Here is a 27,957-nt window from a genome sequence, read left to right on the forward strand (position 1 = left end):
TACAAACATATTTCTATTTTGAAACCTCCCTCTGACTATATTCAATGTCTTGACAGGTAGACAGACGTATAGATAGAAAACTGGTGATCGAGATGATAGATGAGTAAACTGCGGGGTTTTTTTAAGCAAAAGAAATGGTTGTTGCCCGTTTGGCATATTAGAATGGAAACCCCTTGAGGGCTGTGCTTAGCGTATTGCCCAGCACTTGTAAGTTTCTCTCTCCTAAGCAAACAACTAAAGGTCAAAGGAAGCGGAATTTGTTTCCCATCGCCAAAACATTAGCAACACTCCTTTCTCCAAGCTCTGAGTGTTCTGGAAGAAAGGTAGAGGCCAGGTGTCAAAAACTGGAGGCTTGAGCAAGATTAAGAGAATAAAGGTTGACCTGCCGGTGGTTTGTTGGACAGAGATGCACTATGACATCAGAGCGCAAATGCAGTGTCAGACCAAGATGAAAGTCTGGAAAAATTATCACAAAAGGAAGGACATGTTTAGGTTTGTCTTCCCAAAAGGAGAAGTCCAGGTGGAAGGGAGAGAAAGGGAAATAAATCAAAGGAAATAAGATCCCAATTTATATTGGTTCGGTATTTAAAGCCCAACGACGCTGACTTAAATATTTCAGATTTCCCTTTTTCTCTCACAAAAGAATCTCTGAAGTGGACAATCAGGAACAATATGGGAATTGCACCAAGTTTTCAGGGAGGCAGAGGCCAGCCCCTTCTATCCTTCTTCTCCATCTCTGAGTTACCTCGTAGTTTAAGGTAGCTGCTGGAGCTCCAACCATTACATAAATATCCCAGACTGCGGTGCAGAAATGAGTCAGGAGAGGACAAAATGTGCACTTAGCAGCCAAGTCAATTTTCTTCATCAGTATTTCCAAGGCATCAGGCACAATTTCCCTTGCCAACGAATGGTCAAAACTTAGTCATATGAACACACTTAGCTGCAAGGGAAGTTCAGAAACATAGGTTTTTAACTGGCGCACTGTTGTTCACATAAAATCATGGGTCTATTTCTACGGAAATAGAAGAGAAAGGACTTTGTAACGCAACTAGCCACATATACCTTGGCAATTCATAGTCACTTATTAATTCATTGATCCATAAACTTTTATTATATGATTATCAAGCTTGTCAGACAGGGTTAGAGCAGAGAAGGAGGCAAGTCCCTATTTGCAACATTACACGGAATCATGTGTCATGAAGTTTTCTCAAGTACAGGGTGCTACTGGAACATATAAACTGGGGGATCCAACCCAGAAGTTGACAAACTTTGTCTTCCAAGGGCCAGATAATAAATTTTTTAAGCTTTGTGGGGTCTTCGCATGGTCTGTGCCTCAATGACTCGGCCCTGTCATTATATCACGAAAACAGCCATAAGGAACACAGAGTGGATGGGGATAGCTGTGTTCCAATAAAACTTTATTTACAAAAGCAGAGGGTGGACAGGATTTGTCACAAAGGCCATTGTTCCATGAGCCCTGACGGAAGCTAACGTGAGGTCGGTTAGGTCCTGCTCAAGGGACACTTCAGTAACATGATCCGTGACAGATGATCAGAAGTTCAGTATGAAGAAAGGAGCAGGGCTGACTCGGAGCGGTCCAGGCAAGGGCGTACATCATTTCAAAGACTGAGTTACAAGACAGCAAAGCATGCTCGAAGAATTTAAAGGAATCCAAATAGGATGGAGCAAAGTAAGCACGAAGGAAGTTACCAAAGGTGAATTGGGAGGAGGCTGATGTCAGGGGCTCCTTGGCGGGGGGGGGGGGGGGGGGGGGGTCTGTAATTTACCATGAGGCCAACACAGAGGGACTGGGGGCTTTCAATAAGGAAGTGATATGATTACAGGTGCATATTTTAAGTTCATTCTGGCCATTGGGCAGGGTGATGCTGTCAGAGGGGCCAAGAGTAGAGGTGAGACATTGATCAGAATGGCTAGAATAAAAAATAGAATCCAGTCACATCAAGAGTTGGTGCGCTGTGTTTACTCACAACACTTCCAACACCAAGCGTGTGGGGGTTTTTCCTCACACCGAACAATTCTCCAAATCTCTGGACATCGACTCAGCGTTCTACCATTCATCTCAATTCTGACACCGATTACCTGGGGTTAGTGCCGTGTTCCACAGGTTGAAGGACTCAGTCCCCCAAGACAGCCCTTCCGTCAGGGTCCTCACACTTCTGTCCAACTTCGCTACAAACTGGGAGCTCCCCACCCCCTCCCCCAGGTTCGGTAGTTTACTAGACATGCTCAAAGAACTCAAGAAAATGGTTTACTGATGCTTACTGGTTTACTACAAAGCACACAGCTCAGGAGCAGCTAAATGGGAGAGATGCCTAGGGTAAGGTCTGGGGTGGGGATAGGGGTACATGCCATTTCCAGGCATGCCACCCTCCCCAGCATCCCAATGGGTTCATCAATCCAGAAGCTCTCGAAACCCTATTGGTTAAGGATTTTTATGGAGATCTCATCATGAAGGCATGATCGATTAAACCATTACCCATGAGTGAGTAACTCAATCTCTAGCCCCTCTTCCCTCCCCAGAGGTTGGGGGGGAGGGGGGCTGAACACCCCAAACCCAAAATCATACCTTGGTCTTTCTGGTGACCATCCTAGGGACCCCCAGCCACCAGTCATCTCATTAGAGACACCATCACTATCCCAGACTGTCCAAGGGTTTTAGGAGCTGTGTGCCAGGGACCAGGGACAGGGACCAAGTATTTATTTTTTTGTGATATCACAGTCGGCAAAAAGTGGACAACCTAGGACCTCTCATTACCTTTTTTGGGAAGGTAAATTGGTACAACCACTTTGGAAAATGTTTGGGAGTTGCTACAGAAACTGCATATACTCCTACCTGCGAGCCGTCATGTCTACTCCTGAGCACACGCCCAAGAGAAACACAAGCACACATTCATCAAAAGACACGTCCCCAAGTCTTATTTGAAATCGCCACAGTCGTCTTATTTGAAATCGCCAAAAATTGGAAATAATCCAAATGCCCAGTCATAGCAGGATGACGAAATAGTGCTATCCTGATACAATGTGGTAAAACAGGGCATTGATAGTGACTGGTCCACAGCCATGTGCAGTAACTTTGATGAATTTTACAAACGTGAGATGCACCAAAGGTTAGAAGCCAGACGCGGAAGAGTGCCGGACACGACATACCCATATCTAGAGATCGCTGCCCTGTGCAAAGTCGATCAATAAGAACCACAGGGCTTTGGGGGGAAACAGGGTAAGGAGACAACACTCAAACACTCTGTCGGTGACACATTTAAAAAAATTCAAAACGAATAAAAACGGTAGCACATGTTTACGCACATCAACCAGGTAAGTGCATAAACATGGCAATAAAACGCGGCACTCTGGAAAAGTCTTGCAGCTTGCTCGTGGGAAGGGGCACAAGGTGGGGTGCAACCTGTGAGTTCTCGTGGAGTGGCAGTGGGGGGTTGTCCGAGATGGGAGAGTCGTAACCCCAGGTGCAGTCGTAATCCCAGGGTAGGGGGCAGAGGCTTGAGACCCAGGCATTCTGTGGATTCCTCACGGTGCGGTTCAGCGGGCTGCAGTTTTCTACGTGTATTCAGGGTCTCAACAAAATCAGGCACAGGCCAATGCAAAATTTGCCTTGTACTCACGTTCTTCCCCTAATAGAGCAACCACGGAGCAAACTCGTGTTTTCAAAAGCAGTGTTAAGGCAGAACTGATTCTATATCTTGGAGGATTCTTTTTACAGAAGGACCAGGTAAAGCCCTGTCTGTGTGTAAGAAGTCAGGAGCGTGGGTGCCCTTGGATGGGGGAAGGCCATGGCCGAGAGGGGCAACTGGGGGGCGGGGCTCCCAAGGAGCTGGGAGTATCGTGTGTCCAGGTGCTGCTTACACACTGGCTTCGTTTTGTGGAAACATCACGGAGCTGCTCCCTTTACCATCCATGTACTTTGCTGTGTGTGAGTCAAACTGCAATAAGACATTTACTGTGAATGAATGAATGAATGAATGAATGAATGAATGATAAAAATAGAATCTAACAGAAAACAAAGCAATGGAAAAGAAGACAGTGAGGAAGTTGCTTTTGTCTTCTGGACGAAAGAGGATGCTAGCCTGGACCAGCTGTCAGCAGAATGGACTGCAGAACTGCCTAGAATATTGAGGGCCATGGTGATATTTACAGGGAAGAAGCAGGGATGGAGAGTTCAGGGTAACCCCAAGCTTCCCTGTGGGGCGCAGCATCAGCCAGACCACGAGAAGGGAGGCTCCCACTTCAGATGAACTCCTTAGCGCTTTCCCCCTGTCCAGTTTCCCTACAGCTCTGGACAGAATTGGCCAACTGGGGACCCAGTTCTCTGCGTTGCTAGAAACTTCCAGACGCTTCTTCCCCTGGGTCTGTGGGGTCTGTCTGCTTTCTTAAAACAGAACAACGGTGCTGAACCAATGTTTTCCTACCGGTGGACCCTTGTGATTTCTCCCAGCAAGGACAGCAGCGAGAGAACCTAGGCTTTCCTGGACCTCTGCATGGGCTGCCAGAACACAGGGAAAGCACCATTTCCTAACTGTTCCCAACTTCCAGGCCAAATGGCATCCGCCTGTGTTTCCTTCTCTGCCTCCAAAAGGCCATCAGCCTCCCCCTCTTCATGCATCCCCACAGGAGAAATCATTTGGACGGCAACATTTTTAAGCCGGAGACTTACAGGGGAAGAAAAGAAATCCAAACCTTGCTCAGTTTCATGGTTTTGCGATGCCTTTACTGCTCCATGGTTTTGAGTTTAAAGAATTTTTTTTTTAAGATTTTTTATTTATTTATTAGACAGAGATAGAGACAGCCAGTGAGAGAGGGAACACAAGCAGGGGGAGTGGGAGAGGAAGAAGCAGGCTCATAGCAGAGGAGCCTGACGTGGGGCTCAATCCCATAACGCCGGGATCACGCCCTGAGCCGAAGGCAGACGCTTAACTGCTGTGCCACCCAGGCGCCCCCATGGTTTTGAGTTTAGAAAGAGCTCTTCCGGGGCACCTGGGTGGCACAGCGGTTAGGCGTCTGCCTTCGGCTCAGGGCGTGATCCGGCGTTGTGGGATCGAGCCCCACATCAGGCTCCTCTGCTATGAGCCTGCTTCTTCCTCTCCCACTCCCCCTGCTTGTGTTCCCTCTCTCGCTGGCTGTCTCTGTCTCTGTCAAATAAATAAATAAAATCTTTAAAAAAAAAAAAAAGAAAGAAAGAGCTCTTCCTTTTTAAATTCATTTTTCATAGCATCTGCGGCCATCGTGTTCTCCCTGCATTGAGGGAAACCGCGAAGATGTCGGGTCAGCCTCCCACGATCGTCTTCTTTATGGGAAGAAGCAACGAGTTTTGAGTTAACGGGCCTTGGGCGTCCGAACTCCCTCTGGGCTGGGGCACTCAGACTCCGAGTAACCAAATCACAAACCCTCAGGGCCCAGGGCTTATCTTCTTTATCTCTTGTAAAGGGCTGAACAGACTGTGGGTATTCAGCAAGTAATAAATAACGCTATATTATATATCAATGGCATGTGCAGTCTGGTTGGGAAAAGCCGATTCTGATAAAATCAAGGCCCGAGCATCACCCGAGGCTTGGATTTCATCCAAATGTGACCTCGTGGGAAGATTTTTTGGAAAATCGAGAGGAGGGATGTGTGTGTGTGTGTGTGTGTGTGTGTGTGTCTTGCCTTGCATTTCCTCTGTCTATATCGGTGCCCCTTTGAGTAGGAAAATAAGGGTTTCCGGTCACAGCAGAAGGATCTTTCCCTTCTCCGCATATTGCCGGCGACTCCTCCAGGTTTGACAATTAAGTGGCCTTCAGTTAATAGCCACTGATTGAATATTAACAAGAACTGATATTAATGAAGGGCTCACTCTGTGTCAAGCATGGCGATGAGGCTTTATTTACCTGGGGCATCTCGTTCCACGATCATTAGCAACACTGTTAGGTCGGTTCTCTTTCTAGGCCTACTTTACAGATGGGAAAACCGAGGTTCAGAGAGCCTTAGTCACGTGCTCAAAACCAGTGTGCTGGTGAGTGACAGAGAAGAATTTAACTATCCGTAAATCAAATGCCTCATCAATGCCTCTGTGCCTGAGTTGAGACCAAAAAGGAAGACATTATTCAGACTTCAGGGGAAAACAAAAAACCTTACCAAATGATTCTTGGGGGGTCACCCCTCAGAAGATGTGCTGGAAGCTGCGTTTATCTCAGTTGATTTGCCCTGAATGTAACCAACTCCTTCGTGTCACAGAAACTTGGAACCGGGCATTGAAAAGAATCTCAGAGACTATTTCATCCAACTTCTTCCCCAACAGAAAACTCCCTTCCACGAAATAGAGCAGCCTCTGCTTACATGCCTCCAGGGATGGGAGGCTCACTACCTCAAGTGCCTTGAGTGGTTCTAAGGGATGGGTTGCCCTTTCCTCACCTTTTAGAGCTGGGCCAAAAAATGATGCCTAATTCCCTGTGCTTCACAGAGAATACAGATGTGTCTGCCTAAGTCAACACTCTGCATGCTTTGCTCCTTGGAGAGATGAAATGATACCAGAACTCACAGAGGCTCCCAGCCAAACCAGTCCCCGTGTTCTATTCCCAGCTCCATATTCCCCGAATCTGTAAGAGCACGGGATCGCCGTGTGCTGCAGTGCATTCTGGGAGGCAGAGAGACTCTTCAGGATGCGAAGGAGGTACCCAAGCTTCTGAACCCCATCCTCTCACTGGTCTTCTTTGAAGGCACGTGAGTGCGTATCTTCCTGTTTCTCTGAACATTCAGCTCTGAGAGGCCCTCTCCCAAGGCCATAGTCTTCATTTCCAGCCTCTACGACATCACTTCGACTCATACCCAGCCCCCTCCTCATCCCTTTCGTCCCCAGGGACTTGTGACAGTGCAATTGCGGCTGTGACAGGTATCGTGCTCAAAGCCAGAGAGACCTGTGTGTGCACCCCACCTGTAGGATTTCCTAGCTGTGTGGCCTTGGCCAAACATCTTAGCCTTTCTGAGCCTCGGTTTCTCCGTTCAGAAAATGGCCTTATCCCTGAGAGGAATACAGAGCATATAAAGGAATGCGTGTCTGGCCCCCAGCATGTTAAAAAAAAAAAAGGCTCAATAAATACTAGCTGCTTGCTATTGAAACACAGAACTACTTTTCTGCTGTAGGGGAGGAACTTCTGAGGTGTGAACCAGCCCCAAGAGAGCTCAGCGCTCTGTTCAACAGGACTCAACTGAAAACAAACCCTCCTTCCTTCCAGCCCTTCCCGCTCCAGCCTGTCTCTGCCCACCTCCAGCCCAAATTTTGCATCCCTTCACCCCAAGAGCTCACGAACGTGAGTGGCTGAGCCAACACTCCAACTCCAATGTGTGTGGGGCCCAGACCCGTGCCTTCCACAGTGGCCCCTGGACAGAATCCAGGCCAGAAACAGAGAGGTCGGTGCCTCCAGGACACACAGTCAGCACACCTGTAAAGAAAGGCCCAGGGTGGGCCTCACCCAGTTTCCTTCTCCCCGGCCATCTGGAGCCGTGCAGTCTTCTCAAGAGCCCAACTCTGAAGGGTACATCCTTCCTACAGGCAAACGACTACGGCGCCTTTCAAAAGAGCATTCAATCCTGGGCCCCCTTTCCGCCTGGCAAAGATGTGCTCTTTGGAAAGTGGGTACGCTAAGCCCGGTAGCCGCCCGAGTCTCTTGAATTCTAGCCGAGGGACTGAGCCCACGGCCCTCGTCCTTACCAAGTTCTGTGAACACACTGCAGCCTGGCCACTCAGGAGCTTTGGAAAAATGTATTTTTTTGTTTACTTGTCTAGCACATGCCTCTCCCCGCTCGGATGAGAGGTCCCTTGCTGTCGGGAGCCTTGTCTCAGTCCTTGCCATATCCCCATGCTTGGGACCGTGCCCGGCACTCAGGTGCCAAACAGATCTTTGAATGAATGGATGAATGGACATGCAAACCTCAGTGTAGTCATCTGTAAAACTAAGATTCTGGTCTCCGCTAGGTGCTTGCTATACAGCTTAAATAGAAAAGCCTGTGTGTGCTGAAGCATTTAGTATGGTCTGGGGTCTGGTATATTGTTAGCGTTCGGTAAATGGGTGTTATTTAAAATGGACACACATTCATCAAGAGATGAATGGCTAAAGAAAATGTGGTATATACATACAATGGAATATTGCTCAGCAATTGCGAGCAGGAAATCTGCCTTCTCCAACGACGCAGATGAACTTGGAGGGCATTATGCTAAAGACGTAAGTCGGACAGAGAAAGACAAATAGTGCATGTTATCACTTATAAGGGGAATCTAAAATAGCCAGACTCCCAGAAAGAGGAGAATGGGGGTTGCCTGCGGCTGGCGGGTGGAGGCGATGGGGAGGGGCGGGTCAAAGACCACAGATTCCCAGCCCTAAGAGTTCTGAGGATCCAATCGTCAGCCTGGTGACCGTAATTAACAACACTGCACAGTATACTTGAAAGTCGGTAAGGGAGTAGATCGTATGTGTTACCACCACACCCCAAAAAAGGTCGTTATGCAAGGGGATGAAGGTGTTAACTAGCCTCATTGTGCCCACCATTGCACAATATCTACATGTATCAAATAATCCCATCGTACCCCTTACATGTATGTATGTTACATGTCAACGATAGCTCGATAAAGCTGAGAAATAATGATAAAATGCAATACAATGAAACAGCCGACACCCAGCACACAGACTGACAGACAAGACCATCAGACAGAGGCAGACAGAAAGACACAACCACACAGACATTTGTACTGACTCGTGCGCAGACCCACACACAGAGACACGCAAAACAACACACAGGAAGCAGTGGGATTCCATCACAACCGTGGCTATGCTCCCTGCCACGCAGCCAACCACCTCCCCTGGGGACCCCGGATCCTCCCCATTGCCCACCACCCCCCAACGCCTGTGTGCAGAAAGTCGAGCCCGCCCGGCAGTGTGATTGGCCGAGCCCCCCTCAGTGGTTTTATTTTTCCGAGTGCGGTTTTGAGGCAACATGGGAAGTAATAAGAGGAAATAATTCTGTTCATTGTTGAACAACCAGAGGACACCGTGGCAATGTGTATAACAGATGTGTGCACAGGGAGAGCATGTCTACACACGATCGTGTGCTCCGGTCTGTCTCCAAAGATGGGGGATTCGAATCGGCATTTGTATTTATTTTTTCCAAGGGAAGAAAGCAGAAGGAGAGCTTGAACCCACTCCAAGGGTGTATTAAGTGGGACAGTCCTGTTGCACATGGTAGCCTTCCCTGCAGCCCCGTTTCTCCCGAGAGGAATCACAGGATGCATGCTGCTGTTAATTCCTCCAATTTACATAATAGCTCAGAGTTGGGGTTTATCTCTCCTTGCCCCCAAAAGAATGTGAAATAACTTGGGACAACACAAAAGTCACTTCATGGAGTCATGCAGAGAAAACGAGGATTCCGGCTCCCTCTGGTTCGCGAATGTAATAGGAACACTGTCCCGGCATCCTATAAAAGCCCCCCGCATTTTCCTTTAATGAGAAAACCCGCCCTCACCCACCCCTGCTCTTACTTCAGCTAAACATTGTCCCCTCCCTGTGCGATCTTCCAGCTCTTATATTTTAGGTCGAGGATGCTTTGTCTTCTGTCTGGTGTCTCAGCTGAGGCCTCACTAAAGACATCAGTGCCAGGAGCCAAGGTCATATTTCATCTTCCTGAAGAAGCCAACCACCTCCCCTGGTCCACAGGCATAAGCTCAACCCAAGATCACAACTGGCTGCATGGGAGCTGGATCCACCCCAAGACCTGTTTTGCTTGGCTTACAGAGTGTTGGCTCAAAGGATGTATTTTTGAAAATTTGAAACCATTTGCCAGCACTTAAAAATCAGAAGCTTTCACATAAAAATTCTAATTTTTCAGCTTTTCTTGAACACTTGAAAGTTCCAGCACTGCTGCCTACATTCCTACATGGCCATAATCTGCTAGAGCTGCGTGGCAGGTGGTCCCTTGAGACCAGACTCTGTATATGCCCCAGTCCCCACCACTCCCTACTGTCTCCCTCTACTGTGTCTCGGGGTCAGTTGCTCTCTAGCATTGAGATCTCACTGTCGTTTTATTCACAGAAGAATTAAAGGGACAATAGAACAGGTCTTACACCCATGGCTGCTTTTATTTTTTTTAAACCCCCCCCATGGCTGTTTTTATACGTAGAGAAACAAAGGATCGTGATGTATAATGTAATGAATGAAATAAATGTGTAATAATATAATGTGTAATAATGAAATAAAAGCTTACACGTGGGATATTCGAAGTGCAGCACATGAATCAATTCATTTAATCCTCACAACACTCTGGACAGTTGGTAAGTGGGTGCCATTTTATCAGAACTGTAATTATTTTTGTTGTTATCATTCCCATTTTAGAGAATGGGAAAGTAAGATACAAAGAAATGAAGGTCAACCAAGAAGGCCATCCTGTCCAGGGAACAGGGGATATGTTTCCCCGTGGAAATGAAGCCTGTCCTACATACCACCTTAAACATGGTCTATGTGTCCCTGCAGATCCACCCACCCCTCTGCCCCTCCCTACTTTCTGCCTGTGCCTGATCCTTATGGATCTGTATGGGAGCCTTCTTTGGCTTCATGTTGGACTTGGCCAACAGGACACAGGGAGGGCATGTCAGGGGAAGTGAATCCGGGGTACATATTCCCCAGCCCCTTCCCTGTGGGGTCACTGCATCCCTGCAGGCTGGCTGAGTCCCTCCACCCCAGGTCGGAGTCCCTCTGCAGCCCCTCTCTGTAGCACTGCTGCTTTCAGCTACATCTCTTCCAACCTAGGAGAGATGGGCGCTCCTGTATGGTACCAGCGTCAGGTGCCACGCTCTTCCTCTCGGCTTCCCTCTACCTCCTCAGTTTCCCTGAATCTTCCCAGACATCTGCAAACAGTGCCTGGAGCAAACTCCCATCAGAAAGGCCTAGTTGGAGAGTGTCATCGGTTTCCCACTGGGACCCCCCAGTACAACCTTGATCAGCTCCATTTATTTCTGCCCCCCGCCCAGCCCTAGAGGATAATGGGGTTTGCAATCCCTACACTAAGCTTGCATTTTAGAGAGGACAAAAGAAGAGCCCAGTAAGTTTATCAGTGGCTCTCAGAAAACTTTGTTTCCCACCATTAGAACTGGCAAGACCATCTCCGACTCAAAAAAAAGAGCATGTCTAGAATCACACCCTCTGGTCGAGAGAGTGTATGGGATAAAGAAAAGAGCACTGGAACAGGAGTCAAGAGTCCTGGATTCCAGGCAGAACGCCCTCCTTTCAGAAACAGTCTTTCTGCGGAAACAGTGAGAGAGCCAGGCAGCCAGCTGGTCTTTCACCAAACACAACCGTGCAAAGTATTGTTGCCACTGACGGGGTCTTCCCAAGTGCTATCTGGGGAGAAAAGCGGCATGCCCAGATTGTTCTCTTTCTCCTCTGTTTCCCTATTCGACACCCATCTCCACCTCCTCTGAAGCCTCAGGTATATCCCTCTTCTGCCCCAAAAACTTCGCAGTCGTGTGTCTATAGCATAAATGTTTGCTTCTCAATGAAATTTAATTTAAACCCTCTCTCTGTGGGAAAGGGATCTTGGCACATCCATAGAAACATGGTTCTGGCTAATGCCGGCACCCCACCCACCAGTCTCTGAGAGTTAATCACATCGTCAAGCCATGGGTAAGATCAGAAATGTCTAAAAGGCCCTTGAAAATGAAATTCTTCCTCAGCAGGAAGCAGAAAGAACGAGAACGTGATGCCACTGACTCTTAAGCACATGTCTGCTAAGGGTCTTGTTGGTGCCATGCCCTGACCTGCCTGGGTCCTGGAGCCTCAGAAGACACAAGAAAGTCTCCTGCTTTGCTGGGAGCCCACGTTCCCGTTGGTGCCTACGTGCTCAAGACCCTGTTTGGATGGCATTTTCAAAGCGCAGGGGAATCACAGACATAATGACTTGCCACAGTAATATGTTACCCCAGTTCTGGGATGGGAGTGAAGCAGACACAGGAGAAAGGCTGCGCAGGCAGTGGGAACAGCAAGGATAAATGTACAGAGATGGGAACGCCAGGTGTGCCCGACAACTACAGCAAGTTCCATATTGCTGGTAGACCAGCACTCCAGAGCCAATGTCCATGTACGCACCCGTATTATGAGACCGGAAATTCCCTGAAGGTAAGGTTCCTCTGGTTTTGTTCATGACTGTAGGGCCTGACACACAGTAGCGACTCAGTAAATATATGTTAAATGAATGTATCCAAATATCTCCTGAGAACTTTCCAGGTCAGATATACAGCTAGGGAATTTAACAACCCAGGCTCCACTCTCCAGGTGCTTGCAGACAGGAAGGAGTTACAGGTCAGAAAATGGATAATCTTGATGCGTTGTGATCAACAGCAAGTTATGGGAGCAGCTAAGATGAGTTGAGTAAGAGCCCTGGAGAGAGCGACATCTCAGTTGAGACCCGAAGGGCCAAGCAGAGTTAACCAAGAGGAAGTGGGGGTCGGGAATGGACACTCGCGGTGGCGAGAACAGCACATGCAAAGGCTCAGAGGTGACAAGTAGCAATGACAGGATGAGCTCATAGGAGACGGATAGCCAATGATGTGTCACAAAGGTCGCCCATCAAGCTAGGACACAGACAATAAATACAATAGTCCCTCCCCCATCCATGGGGGAAGTGTTCCAAGACACCCCCGTGGATGTTTCAAAGCACGGGGAGAGTACCAAACCTATAGACACTAGTTTTTCCTATGTCTACATACCTAGGATAAATTTTCATTTATAAATTAGGCACATTACAAGATTAGCAACAACTACTGCTAATAAAATAGAACAATTATAACAACGCACTACAATAAAAGTTGGGTGAATGTGGTCTCTCTCTCTCAAAATACCTTCTCGTGTTCTACTCTACTCATCCTTCTTCTTCTGGTGAGGACGTGAGACGATAAAATGCCTACGTGATGAGAGGAAGTGAGGTGGATGACGCAGGCATGTGACATAGCGCCAGGCTGCTATTGACCTTCTGAGGATAGTGAGGGGGGAGGGGTCATCTGCTTCCAGACCACGGTAGACCACAGCTACCGAACTGCAGAAAGTAACATTTTGGATCGGGGTGGCAGGGGGAGGCCTGGTATAAATAGATGAGAGAAAGAGAGAGAGAGAGAGAGAGAGAGACGACAGACAGCCCAAGAGAGACAGTACAAGTTCCATCACTATTGAGCAGTCAATGCCAATCACCAAATCTAGAGAAGTTACCGGGCCCCCATGGTGTTCTCCTTTAATATAGACACACCACCTTTATTAATTACTTATATACCAGCCACTGTGCTTTGCAGGTGTTTGGTTTTCAGCCCTAAGGTCACTTTTATCTCCATCGTACAGATAAGAAACGCAAGGCTTTAAGGTGCAAAGTGACTCCCCCGCACACAGTCCATAGGACCCAGTCACGCAGATAACCGAGACATGAACCCAGGCCCATGGGAGCGATGGAGGCACCTTGTAGCCAGAGAGGGCAGGTAGATAAAGAAACTGAAGCCAAGAGCATGTCTTCCTGACTCATCAAAGCTAACAGACGCCGGGGACAGAACCAGGCTGAATGGGCACAGCTAATTAAGGTGGAATGAAGGTGGGGAGGCTGGAACAATGGGGTGCATTCTCCACCACGTGGGGCACCGTGGTTGCCATGGAGACCAATCAAAGGGATGGTACCAGAGATCAAAGGCCTCCCCATGATTTTCCCCTCTGCTGGAGTTGGAGGATCAACTGCTGCAGAACGAGAGAACACAGCCAGCCGTCCCAGTTGGAGAAGCAACAGTCCTTAGCATCTGCTTCGGAAGCTGGGACACGAGCCACGGTGGAAGGAAAGGCCCTGTGTCCTTTAATAATTACTCTTATTGCCGTTAATATTCTTTACACCAAGCTTGTTGTCCAAAACTCAGACAAGAGGTACAAACCAGGTACCCATCCAAAGGAAAATTCTGCCCATCCTTACTGAAGCCTCAGAAAATTGACTCTTTCTAAAAAAAGAGAAGTGGGTGCCTCTGGACAGGGCAACGAGGGAGTCTTCACTGCATATCCTTTTACATGTTCTGATTTATTTTTTAGTTTAAAAAATATAAACAAACTTTAAATGAAAATAACAGAGTTTCAAACTAAAATGATAGGCCTAAAATTGAACTATCTCTTAAATATGTGGCTGTGACTCTTGCAGACTTTTTCTCTTTGTATTTAGAAATACGGGGCTGTAAGGTATATAATTGCTCAATGATGATGAAATCATTGGAGGATACTGTAAAGGTCTATCCTGCCCTTTGTAAAGGTGTCGTGGAGTTCCTTACGAGCTTGGTCCCTGGAACCTATGGACAGACATGATCTATGTAATGCCTTGTCTTTCTTTAAAGGACAAAGCTGTTCCAGCTTTCCCCTGTGTCATCCCAAACTGCAAGGGGGCAGGGGGGCTCCCTGGGGACTTGGACATGAAGCCAACTCAAAGTGTGAACGTTTGAACAATTGAGTCAGACAGGCGTATGACCAGGCGGGCAGGGGCAAGAACTCTTTCCTCAGATCCCCTGGGCCCAAACCCAGGCTCTACCCTTCACCAGCACGAGGTCTCAGGCTAAATCTCAACACCCGTATCTCTCGAAAGGGCTTTGAAGTGTCTACCCCACAGAGTATTCCGTGAGTAGTAGATGAAAAAGCTCACGTACTCTAGCCTGCTGCCTGGCACAGAGGCCTTAAACACCCAGAAAATAGTCCATACCAATGTCATTACCATTATCGCGTTATTGCTTCCTCTAGGATGACGAGTTGCTAAGTCCCCTCTCCAACCACTCACTCAACACATGTGAACTGAGTGCCTACTCTGTGCCCAGCTGAAGCCCACCCTGGGCAAAGAGGAAGGCACACATCAAAGAAAAGACTTTAGCCAGCTTTGGCTCCAGAGCTCAGGACTTACTTTAAACCCCTGATCTGAGTCTGCCCCTAATCAGCATGGATCCTTGCAAAAAGAAAAGAAAAGAAAAATTACCTAGAGTTCAAAGTCACTGATGTTGGCTCAACTTTAAGGTGGGGCCAGGGAGGACTTCAGGAAGGCATTTTGTTCACACTTCTTTATAGACCAGTGGACCACCATGGGAAAATCAATGTGGGTCCAGGCTTACATTCAATTATTACAACAGTAGTAGCAATAATGGAAGTAATATTAACTACTATTTATCAAGGATTTGCTATCTGCCAGACTCTATGCTAAGAGCTTTGCATGCATCATCTTGTTTCAACCTCACGATAACCCAGGAGATATGAGGTATTAAGATCTACGGTATCCAGATGAGCCACTGGAGGCTCAGAGACATCCACGGGCTTGCCCAAGGTCACACAGCCTGGTAAGTGGCCAGACCAGAATTCTGACTCTAAAGCTCATGTTCCAGAACTCTCTCCGTCACCCACGAGCAAAAAGCAAAGGTTCTTCAAACGTGAGGATTTGGGCTTCCCCAGGAAAGACTCAAACCTGGGGCTTCTTTCTCCGTGCCCCTACAAAGGCCACCACAAAGAACATTTGCAGAAACAGCAGAAGATCCAAAACCAACCGAGAAAGGGGAGTGATCACCTCCCCTCTGGATGTGCTCTGGGGTTGTGGGGGCGGGGGCAGGGGAGGGAGGATGTAGAAACCTGAATCATTTAGCACACGGCCCAGAAGACAATGAGTGACATTGTAGGCTGGGGCAACCGAACCTGAGAAGCCTGGGGACCCACGCACATCTCTCTAATCGGATCTGAAAACCACATTCCTTCAGCTCCTTCAGGTTGCTGTGAATTCCTCCGGCTTATTAACCAGGTACAACCCATCTTTTTGATATAAAAACACGAGGCTATGTGCCGGGCCGGGCAGAGACCTAGCAGAAAATAAAAAGTCAGCAGCACGAAGCCTAGCACCCCTAACACACATCTGGAAAGCATTTTCTATTGATATGAAAATGGACGTGTGGATAATACATATATGAATTTATGAATCTGGTGGATTCATCACAAAGGCCACAGTGAGAAAGGGTCATTCTTATCCCCCAGCCGGCCCCCATGATGAGCTTTCGGATGATTTTGGGGTTGACTGATCCCAAGCCGGGTTTCTTGGAAAACTGCATTCTGGGAAGAGAACTGGGTGGTTTGCATGGCTTTATGAAGACAGGAATTAGCATGAGGAGAAAGTGACAGGAGAAAGGGGCAGGACCCAGAAATTGCAGGTACAACACAATCATTAGTGTGAGTTTCCTGCAGGTTCCCCGATACAGGATCGGGGGGAAATGGTATTAACTGAGGTTTGCAGGGTCCGGTCTCCCGGCCCACCACTCTGTTGAAATAGTGTTACATTCCATTTGTTGGACAACTGGAGCTTTAGCTGAAAAATGGTGTGACATCTGGGATGGTCTTAAAATGCTGAGTGATGCCTGAGAAATTCTGTGAGGGGCACGCAGGGTGTCCTTGGGAATTGCTTTAAGCATTGAAATTCAAGGATGTTGCTTGGGGATATACAAGTAGCAGGCTCTGGCGTTGGAAGCAAGAGGGTTACTATGACCATCGTGAAGACACTTGGAATTGACTTTGGGAAGGAGGCAGGGGCAAAGAGACAGGCAGTCGTTCTTCAGAGTAATAAAACCAGTCTACACTGAGGCCATGTAACCGACCACACATGTTAAGATACCATGAACAGGGGCGCCTGGGTGGCACAGCGGTTAAGCGTCTGCCTTCGGCTCAGGGTGTGATCCCGGCGTTCTGGGATCGATCCCCACATCAGGCTCCTGCACTGTGAGCCTGCTTCTTCCTCTCCCACTCCCCCTGCTTGTGTTCCCTCTCTCGCTGGCTGTCTCTATCTCTGTCAAATTAATAAATAAAATCTTTAAAAAAAAAAAAAAAGATACCATGAACAGGGGCGCCTGGCTGGCTCAGTTGTTAATAAGCATCTGCCTTCGGCTCAGGGTGTGATCTCTGGGTCCTGGGATCGAGCCCCATATACGGCTCCTGGTTCAGAAGGGAGTCTGCTGCTTCCTCTCCCTCTAACTCTCCCCCCCATCCCCACTCGTGTGCTCTCTCTCTCACTCTCTCAAATAAATAAAATCTTAAAAACAACAACAACAAAAAGATACCACGAACAAAGTGAACTCACACTCGCAAAGACAAACACGGATTTTTTCATCAAACCACTACTCCCGTGTTCACTGGTGTGCTCAGCAGGAAGGAGCCGATCGTCTGAGGAAGGTTGGTGACTGTATCGGTCGTGAGGGGCCAGACTGTGCTGCAGTCAAAACAACCCCCAAATCCCTGTGGGTTACATCATCAATGGTTTGTTTCTTGCATTATTTGTGTTTTCTCTGGGAATCAGCTGGGAACTCTGCTTTGCATCATCCACATTCACGGACCCAAGCTGAGACAGGAAGTAAGAAGCAAGAAGTCACTACCAGATACACTGCGGGTCACCACGGCAGAGGGGAACGGAGAGAGTCATCACGCACGCCTGCTCTCAAAGCTTCCCTCCCCAAGTGACACGCATCCCATCCACTTGCATTTCCATGGCCAAGGCAGGTCCTGTGACCACTTGAAGAGACTGGAAATCTGTCCCACCACATGCCCAACAAGGAAGAGAATGAGAAATAATTGGTAGACAACACTAATTTTTAAAAAATAAATAAATATTTTCCAAGGAGATGAACTGGTAAGACCACGGTAAGAAGAGTGCTTAGCACTTACAGAATGTTCTACAGTTTACAAACCACTTTCACTGATACCTCATTTTAAACCTCAAAGCACTGTTTCCACATGGCATTTTGCTCATTTCAAGGGACAAAACTTCACTCAGCTAGCTCAATTAAAATAAGTTTCATTTATTCATTCAAGAAATATATTTTAAGCACCTACTGTGTGTCTGTGATTGTCCCAGGTGCTGGGGCTATAGTCACAAACAAGACTGAGTAAGTTTCTGTATTTTGGGAGGTTATGGTCTAGTGAGGGAGCCAGATGATAAACCAACCAATAAAGAAATATGGAATATAATTGTGATGGACAGACTCTAAGTTACCCTCTCCATGATTCTGGCCTCCTGGCATTCATAGCTTTGTGTCATCCATTCCCCCCACTTTAGTATGAGTGAGACCTATGACTCGTTTCTAACCAATACAATATGGCAGCAGTGACGGGATGTCATTTCTGTGACCTTAGTAAGACTCCATCTTGCTGGCCAACTCTCTCTCAAGACCCTCCTTGCTGGACTGATGAAGTAAGCAGCCACGTTAGGCAACTACAAGCAGCCTCTAAGAATCCCTAGGAGCTGACAGTGGCCTCCAGTTGACATTGAGCAAGAAGCCAGGGCCCTCACTCCAATGACTACAAGGAAATGGATTATTCCAATAACCTTGGTGAGCTTGGAATTGGATCCTTACCCAGTCAAGCCATCAGGTGAGGACACAGCCCAGCCAACATCTTGACTGCAGACCTTTAGACTCAAGCACAGGACTCAGCTAAGTGATGCCCAGACTCATGGCTCACAGATGCTATGAGACAATAAATGTGTGTTGTTTTAAGCCACAAAGTTAGTGGTGTTATTTTACACAGCAATAAAAAAGTAATGGAATAACTATAGATAGTGATAAATGCTATGAAGAAAATTAAAGTAGAGAAACAGAGGTGAGTGGAAGGTTATTTTATGGGGGTGTCCAGAGATCACCTCCCTGGGTAGGTGGATATCTGAGCAGAGACCATTAAGAAGTTACATGCAAATCCTGCAGGAACCATGTTAGAAAGAACGAGAATGGCAAGCACATGGTTTCATTAAGGAAGAGAGGAGTCTGGCATACTTGAGAAATAGTAAGGAGACAAGTGTGGCTGGAACCAGCGGTCAAGGAAGGAGTGGAAGGAGCCAAGGAGTCAGTGGTCAGATTACCCGGCGCCTTGAGGTTCACGGTAAGGACTTTGGATTTGATGTTAAGTATACTGGGAAGCAATAGCTGGATTGGATCTGTTTTTAAAGAGACTTCTCTGGCCACTGTGTGGAGAAAGGAATGGAGAGGAGGAAAGATGGAAGGGCATGAAGACCAGAGAGGAGCTTGTGGTCATTGTCTTTGCGAGATGCCAGTGGCTTGGACTAGAGTCAGTGTCCAAGATGGAATTGGAGACAAGCAGCCAGATGCAGGATTTTTCTAAAGAATTCAATGCAGAGTGCAGCCTAAAGAGAAGAGTTTTCTAGGACATCTCATGGAAACTGTGGCAAGGACATTAAGCAGGGCCTTGGGGGATACTGGGGAATCCATGTCCAGTTCGTGACTAGTAATGAAGCTGCTGTGAACACCTGTGTGCAAGTCTTTGTTTGCACAGATGGCTTCCTCTCTCTTGGGTAAATACTTTGAAGCAGAATGACTGGATCACGGCGTAGGTGTATGGTTAACTCTTCCAGAAACTACCAACTTGTTTTGCAAAGAGGTTGTACCACTTGACTTTCCCTATAGCAGCGTATGAGAGTTCCCAGTCCTCCTCCTCTTCATTGACATCTGGCGTGGTCAGCATTTTTATTCATTCAAATTTAAAGGGTCAAAATATAGTTGGTGAATGGAAGTGGGGGGGGGCACTAGAACTGCCATTCCAGAGGCCCAGAGTCTTAGTGAGCAGAAGGGCTAAGTAGCTGTTGAATTTAAGGATACCTAAGCTGGTACAAGAAGCAAAACCTTCTATGGAAATTTCATTTTTATGTTTACAAGAAGGTCCAGTGGGTAGTGCTCCACATGATGACTAAGAGACCCAGACGTGTTACATCCCATGGGCCTACCTCCCCGTCCCCTGAGGACTTCAGGGTCCTCTGCAGCCAATCACCCCGCAGGGAAAGAGAACATGATGAAGTCCCACCACTTTTTTAAAAATCTCTGGCCCAGGACTGACACACCTGCTTCTACTGCATGGGCAGGACCAGTCCCACGGCCCTCCCTGGCTACAGGGGGGCCTGTGCAGTCACCTCCAAGTGACAAATCCTCACTAAGGGAACGGTGAGAGGTCACACATTTTTGCCGGACCCCCGGCCCTCTCTGCCACACCCAGGCTTGTGTACCAGTTGCAAGCACAGAGGCTGACCCCAGCCCCTAAACGGTCGAGGAACCATTCTCCTTGACCTCCTGGGCCCCAACCCACCCCACCCCCCGAGGCCGAGCTCACCCAGATTCAGCTGGATCCTGTGATTTGCTGGCATAGCTTTCCTGTTGCTACATTCTGAGGTCTGCCCAGCCACTCCCCATTGGCTCCCCCAAAGACCTCTCAGTCCTCCCAAACAATTCTAGGGGCTTAACCACAACAATTTTACCACTCTTGACAGAACCAGCTCCCAGGGCCAAAACACTGTGTTAGCATTTTCTGTTCACAGGAAAGTGGGTGGGTTTACATCAAGTCCCTACAAGGCAGGGAATGAATGTATGCTTTGGTAAGAGCACATGGGGTGGGGGTAGGGGGGGGAGGCCTTCCAGAGGCAGGGATTCCCAGATCCCTGAACATGCAAAGTTGACTAATAACAAAAATATGGCCCCGTGCTGTGCTAAGCACTCAATGTGCATCTTTGATATTTCTCACAATGACGTGCCATTGTTAACCTAATTTCATAGGCAGGGAAAACTGGCAAAACCCAGGATACTGACGTTTCCAACTGTCACTTGGCCATTAGCAGAGCCAGGATGTGACCCAAAGACACCTCTTGTTCATCTAGACTAGGATTCTTTCTCTAAGTAACCCAAGCACCTGGGCATTTTCTCCTTCTGCTCTGAGGACATGACCGAACTTCCGGTTTGCCCACAAACTCGCCAGGACCCTGGGGAAACTTGATGCCCTGCTGCCACCTCTTAGGTCAATATTTCACCTGTAAGGTGGAAAGTGGAACTGTGAACGGCCACAGCACAAGTAGTTGAAGTAGGAGTGGTATAGACGGGGATAGGAATGAACTAAAACTCACTTGGGTGATAACCCAATGGGTTTCAGGCATGAAGCATCCTTCCGGATCCTGAAAGAGCCACTAGTGTGTCCTGGATGAAAAAAGCTTGGGACATGTGGCTACTGCTGGCCTGACCCAACATGTCCCCAGGGGAGGACATCTGAAATTCACGGAGGGAAACGCAGTCCCTGTGAATGTCTCTCCCCCAAGGATGTGCCATAGACCCTTTAGAAACTCCAGGAGTCAAAGGAAAACAGTCAGTCAGATGCCTCATTCAATCATTCTCAAAGCCCCTTCAATGGTAAGAACGATACATTTCCAGAGCTAGTGAAGAAGCCGGGGAAAAAAGTGCTCCTTGTTAGCAGCAGAACTCAGCAGCCAGCTGGGGACTCACAGTCCCCGAGTGGAAAGTAAGAACAGTAGCTGCTGGTTTTAAGGACCTACCGTGTTTCAGACGCTATGTTTTATGCTTTCCAATCATTCATTCACTCAAAACTCCAATAACATTGTGAATTAAGGATGCTTATTGAATCTACAATTGAAGAAACAGATGCTCGAGCAGGTAAAGGGACAGGCTCAAGGTCACACAGCTAGTAACAGAATTTACTAGTATATGAACTGAAAGCTGTCTGTAGCCCAGACTTCTGTTTCTTGGGCTTACAACTGAGCTGGAATCTTATTTAAATCTCTGTATTCCTCCCGGTACCAGAAAAGTGATTTGCAATGAGTAGGCACTCTGTGATGACCCACGGGGAAGAATTCTCAACAGACATCAAAGCCAAAGCCAGCAGGTGCCATGGGTGCAGCCACTCCTCCCTTTCACGCACACGGCAGACATTGCTAATCGATCAGCACGTGCTTTTCAGAGGCGCTCAATCTGAGCCTGGTACCTTTCACAATGCATCGATGAGGATCCCCGATAACATTTGATCAGGGTCGGTTTTTGTGTCCTTGGAAAGTCAGCCATGAGCCTCACTGCTGCCCCTTTCAAGGTAATGTATCTTTTACTTCCTGATTGCTTTTAAGATACTCTCTTCGCCTTTAACTAAAGGCAAAGAAGTTTCATTATGGTATACCTAATGGGATTTCTTGTGTTTAATGAGCTCTGGCTTCACAGAGCTTCTCAAATGGGCTTCACGTCTTTCTCAGTTTTGAAAATATGATATTCCTTCAAATGTTGCTTCTGCCCCATCCTGTGTCTTTTCTGGGATTCCAATTGCACATATCTTAGATCTCTTCACTGTGTCTTATGCTCTTTTTTGGTTATTCATCACTATTTCTCTCGGCTCTGATCCTGCGTGTTTGTTTTCCACCGAGCTTCTGCTCGGTTCACGAATCTTCTCTCTTACTGCCTCTAATCAACTAGGAGAACCATCTATGCAATTATCATTTCAGAGGTTATTTTTTTTTTCAGGTCAATAATTTCCCTTCTTTTTTAATAGATTTTTTTAATAGATTTCTCTTTAAATTTGGCATATTTTATTATTTTATTTTTTATAATAATTTTTTTATTATATTATGTTAGTCACCATACAGTACATCCCTGGTTTTTGATGTAAGGTTCGATGATTCATTAGTTGCGTATAACACCCAGTGCTCCACGCAATACATGCCCTCCTAAATACCCATCACCAGCCTATCCCATTCCCCCACCCCCTCCCCTCTGAAGCCCTCAGTTTGTTTCTCAGAGTCCATAGTCTCTCATGCTTCATTCCCCCTTCTGATTACCCCCCCTTTCTTTATCCCTTTCTTCTCCTACTGATCTTCCTAGTTCTTATGTTCCATAGATGAGAGAAACTGTATGATAATTGTCTTTCTCTGCTTGACTTATTTCACTTAGCATTATCTCCTCCAGTGCCGTCCATGTTGCAGCAAATGTTGAGAACTCGTTCTTTTTGATGGCTGAGTAATATTCCATTGTATATATGGACCACATCTTCTTAATCCAGTCATCTGTTGAAGGGCATCTCGGCTCCTTCCATGATTTAGCTATTGTGGACAATGCTGCTATGAACATTGGGGTGCATATGGCCCTTCTCTTCACTACGTCTGTATCTTTGGGGTAAATACCCAGTAGTGCAATGGCTGGATCATAGGGTAGCTCAATTTTTAACTTTTTAAGGGACCTCCACACTGTTTTCCAGAGTGGCTGTACCAGCTTGCATTCCCACCAACAATGTAGAAGGGATCCCCTTTCTCCACATCCTCTCCAACATTTGTTGTCTCTTGCCTTGTCAATTTTTGCCATTCTAACTGGCGTAAGGTGGTATCTCAGTGTGGTTTTGATTTGAACTTCCCTGATGGCTAATGATGTTGAACATTTTTTCATGTGTCTGTTAGCCATTTGTATGTCTTCATTGGAAAAGTGTCTGTTCATATCTTCTGCCCATTTTATGATTTGTTTATTTGTTTCTTGTGTTTTGAGTTTGAGAAGTTCTCTGTAGATCTAGGATACCAGTCTTTGATCTGTAGTGTCGTTATTAAACATATTCACTATTGAAGTCCCTGCGGCATGATTTCCCTGTTAAGTATACGCCTTTGTTTGCCGGCCTGATTGCTGCATTATCTTAACTCCCTGTGGGTTTGTGTGTATTATAAGGCTGTTTTTCCTCTTGATTTCGGTCACTTGGTCCCTTTTTAGCATACTTCTCAATTTCGGGTTGTATGTTGGACATAGTGTGTAAAACACGGCTGAGGCTCAGGCTGGGATTAACTTCCTTCAGAGAGTGTTGAAGGCAGACAGACCGCACGTGTTGATTCTGTAGAGAGCTGGTCTCCAACCTCTGTCTCCGCAAAACCCAACGTCTGCTGTTCTTCCTGCTCAGTTCTTCGGCCTCCCATGTGCTTCCGCCTCTTGAGTTTCTGGAAGACTTGCTCCACATTCAGCAAGTATCTCAAGGAGGAACTGTACCCGTATTTTTGGGCTCCCATCTCTGCGGTTCCCTCCTCTCCACAACATGTCTCTCAAGTGCCAGCCACTTTGGAAGCCCCAAAGTCCAACGTCTTGTATTCCCGCCCTGCCAGACAGATGGACATTTTGTGCTCACCTTCTGTTCCCCGGCATCATGGATTAGCCTACGTCTCTAGAGAAAAGGCTGCAAGCAAGGTGAAGATCTCAGTGTGCTTCCCTTCGTCCTTGTATCATATGCCCCCCAAATTCTGTGTTGGTGCATTCCAATTGCTATAAATAGCTGTTTCATGGTTTTCTGTTCAGCTTTTATCACTGTTTTGGGGGGAAGGGTTATTTCAATACAAACGACACTGGAACAGACTTTTGCACCTAAGTCTGCTCCCACGTCTGGTTCAAGCCAATCCCCCCACTCTTGTGGTTATAAGTGCAGACTCTGGAGCCACGCTGCCTCAGTTCTGACACCTCTGACCCCTGCCAGCTCTGGGTCTCAGACCAATCACTGAACGTCTCTGTGCTCAGTTTCCTCACGGATAAAATTGGAAGAAAAATAGTTCCTGCCTCACAGAGGCGTGAGGTTCAAAGAAGACAATACAGTTAAAGCACATAGAGCAGTGTCTGATACCTGGTAAGCACTTATAAATGCTGTTGTTACTATTTTTATTCAATATTCGGGAAAACCAAGACCCAGCTTGGTACATGGCCAGTGAGTAGCAGAACGTAAAACTCAAGTCTTCCAACTTTCACTGCAAAGCCTCTAGAGAAATATTGGCACGGAGCTAATTAGCTGGTAAGAATGTTAACTCCTTGGAGCACGCCTCAATATCATTCATATAAAGTACTTATCCTCTTTGCTGGCCTCTCTCCAAGGGAGTAGAAGGCCGACACTGAGGGAGATCAGATAGGTAAGTTTTGCTGGAGAAGGAATAAAAGGACAGCGTGGAGCACAGGCGTGAAGACTACGGCAGGACTCTGATTAGCCAGGCATAACCAAAGCCAGTCCTTTACTTATTTCCTATTTTGCCATGGCCCGCATTGAGAAAAGTTCAGGTCCTTGGGTTTTCTTGAAGTTTATACCTAAGCCTCAGACTAGACCTGAAACATTAGAAAGCAAGACAGGTCCAAGGGGGTTCCCATGTTTTTGCAGCCCTCGAGTGCCCAGTTCCCAAAATTCTCTGAAAATGGAAGAACGCCATCTTCCAAGATGGCTACGCCACCACTTCCCGGCTGCTCCCACTCCCCTGCCCACCGGCCGGGAAAGAGGAGGCCTCCCGGCCAGAAACTCAAAGCATGCCAATGCAATTCTGACACCACTCGCAGCTCACTCCACGGGCCTGGGAAAATGATGGAACTTCTCAGCACACTTATTTCCCCACTGCCAGAACTGAGACAATAAAATCCACTTCCCAGAGAGCCAGGGGAATTAATTACTTGAGCGTTTATTAAGTGCTTTGAAGATGAAATGTGTGAAGTGTTCATTTTTTCCCTCCCTTGCCCTCAGGTTTTCCTAAGCAGGACAAGAAGTCACCGAGAGCCAAGTCCACGGCTTGTATGGAAAGTTCAGGACATTTCCTAAGGGCATGTGCAGCATATTAACTCTTACACGGGAGTTCCAGCCTGGGCAACGCTAGGGCTGAAATGAGTTTGCACAAACTCACAGCTGGACTGAATTCCCCTCTCAGAGCAGGCTGGAAACTCTCACGGAGCTGCTTCCACACTTTCATGTATCTATTCAACGAATGTGTAACCAACACCTTCTATGTGCCAGGGATTCTTTGGAGCACTAAGAATACACCAATAAACAAAAGAGCAAAAATCCCTTCATTCTGGAATTGTGAATGTGAGATAGTGAAAAGTACCAAAGAGGAAAATAAGGGACAGTGGCAGACAGAAGTTGCCATTTGTTGAAAAGTGGACAAAGAAGACGTCTGAGTAAAAACTTGGAGGGAGAAAGCCAAGTGGATAAGTAAGTGTTCCAAGGAGAGGGAACATCATGCATAAAGGTCCTGAGGCGTTTACCTAGAGTGGAGCATGGAGGCCAGTGTGGCTGGAGTAGAGAAGAGAAGGGGAGATGAAGACAGGTGGGTAATGGGGGGAGGGTGCAAGTCATGAAAGGCCTTGTAGGCCATGAATAATTTAGCTTTTATCTGAATGTAGTATAAATCCACTTGAAGTGGATGGATATTTGAATGGATGGGTGGATGGGATGGGTGGATGGGATGGATGTATAGATGGATGAATGGATGGATGGATGGATGGATGGATGGATGGATGGATGGATGGTTGAGTGGATGGGATGGATGGATGGGTGACAGATGGGTGGGTGGATGGGATGGATGGTTATGGATGGATGTATAGATAGAAGATGGATGGGTAGGTGGATGTGATGGATGGTGTTGGATGGAGAGATGATGAATGGATGGATGGATGGATGGATGGATGGATGGATGGATGGATGGTTGAGTGGATGGGATGGATGGATGGGTGACGGATGGGTGGTGGATGGGATGGATAGTTATGGATGGATGGATAGATGATGGATGGATGGTTGGTTGAGTGGATGGGGGGATAGATGATGGATGGATGGATGGATGGATGGATGGATGGATGGATAGAAGATGGATGGGTGGGTGGAGGGGATGGATGGTTATGGATGGATAGATGATGGATGGATGGATAGATGATGGATGGATGGAAGGATAGATAATGAATGGATGGGTGGATGGATGGATAGATAGAAGATGGATAGGTGGGTGGATGGGATGGATGGTTATGGGTGGATAGATGATAGATGGATGGATAGATGATGGATGGGTGGATGGATGGAAGGATGGATGGATGGATGTGTTTGCCAGAGCAGTCAAGATTCTTGGTTGCAAACAACTGACCCTAACTGAGGCAGAAAATAAATGTTGGGGATACTGGGTAACTCATAGACTCTACAAAAAAGATTTGAACAGAGAAGTGACGTGATCCTCCTCGCACTGACATACTGGGGGTCTTCGTGTGGCTCTCCGGATCCACTCTAACCCTTCTCCGTCCTGCTCTGTGACTGGGAGGCTGACCTGTATACGTTAACTCAGTGTTATCTCTTGCACTGGCAGGAGATCAGAGGGAGGGAGGAGTGTGCTGACAAGTCCCCCACCCCCGGCCAGGTCACCACAGGTTAACTGTGTCTCTCTACCTAAGCCCACAGCTGCTGGCAGGAGGCCTCACCACACTGTCTCCAGATTCTGAAAACTGCTTCCTCCCCTCATAACCTCAAGCCTCATGGTGGTACTATTCCCAGTCCTGAGATACTGTACCATTTCTCTTCCTCAACACTGACCACACTTTTATTCATTGTTCCTTTGTGAAACTCCCCTCAGATTCCCAGATTTGAATATGGCATCTGGTTTTGTTGTTTCCTGCTTCTTTGCATATGCCTAGTGTCTAACTCAGTGTTATGTTAGAGGGACGGATGGGCAGGTGATGGATGGATGGATGTTCTAAATGGATGGATGGGGATGGGGATGGATGCTCGGGTCTGACAGAGCAGTCAGTATTCTCGGTTCCAAACAACTAGCGCCAACTGAAGCAGAAAATATATGTTCGGAAATGCCGATCGCTCAGAATATCTGCAAGGACGGTGGGTAAGACACAAGGGAGGCTGGGAGGCTAAAACCCCAAACAGTGCTTCAGTAGAGTAATAGCCAAGTCAGAATGTGGCAGCTCTCACCCACCACCCCTGGAGTAAGTACTCAATAGTGTCAGTGTTGTTCCAGAATTCCTGTGCTGGGCGGGAATGTCTAGTGTGCACATCAGTGATCACTTCACCGAATCCTAGCTTCTCGGGAATGGGGAAAAGGAAACTGCCTCCCACCCCGACTTGTGTAGAGGGTGATGGGGACCACGTCCCTATTATTTTGGAATTCCTCCCAAATAAGAAACGTATTTAGATATAGAGTAGCAAAGAAAGGGGGGGGAGGAAGGAAGGAAGGGAGGGAGGGAGGGAGGGAGGAAGGAAGGAAGGAAGGAAGGAAGGAAGGAAGGAAGGAAGGAAGGAAGGAAGGAGAGAGGGAGGAAGGAAAGGAGGAGGAGGGAGAGAGGGAGGGAGGAAGGAA

Source organism: Ursus americanus, chromosome 30 (assembly GCF_024610735.1).
Source record: "Ursus americanus isolate L20-20 chromosome 30, mUrsAme1.1.p, whole genome shotgun sequence".
NCBI classification, from domain to species: Eukaryota; Metazoa; Chordata; class Mammalia; order Carnivora; family Ursidae; genus Ursus; species Ursus americanus.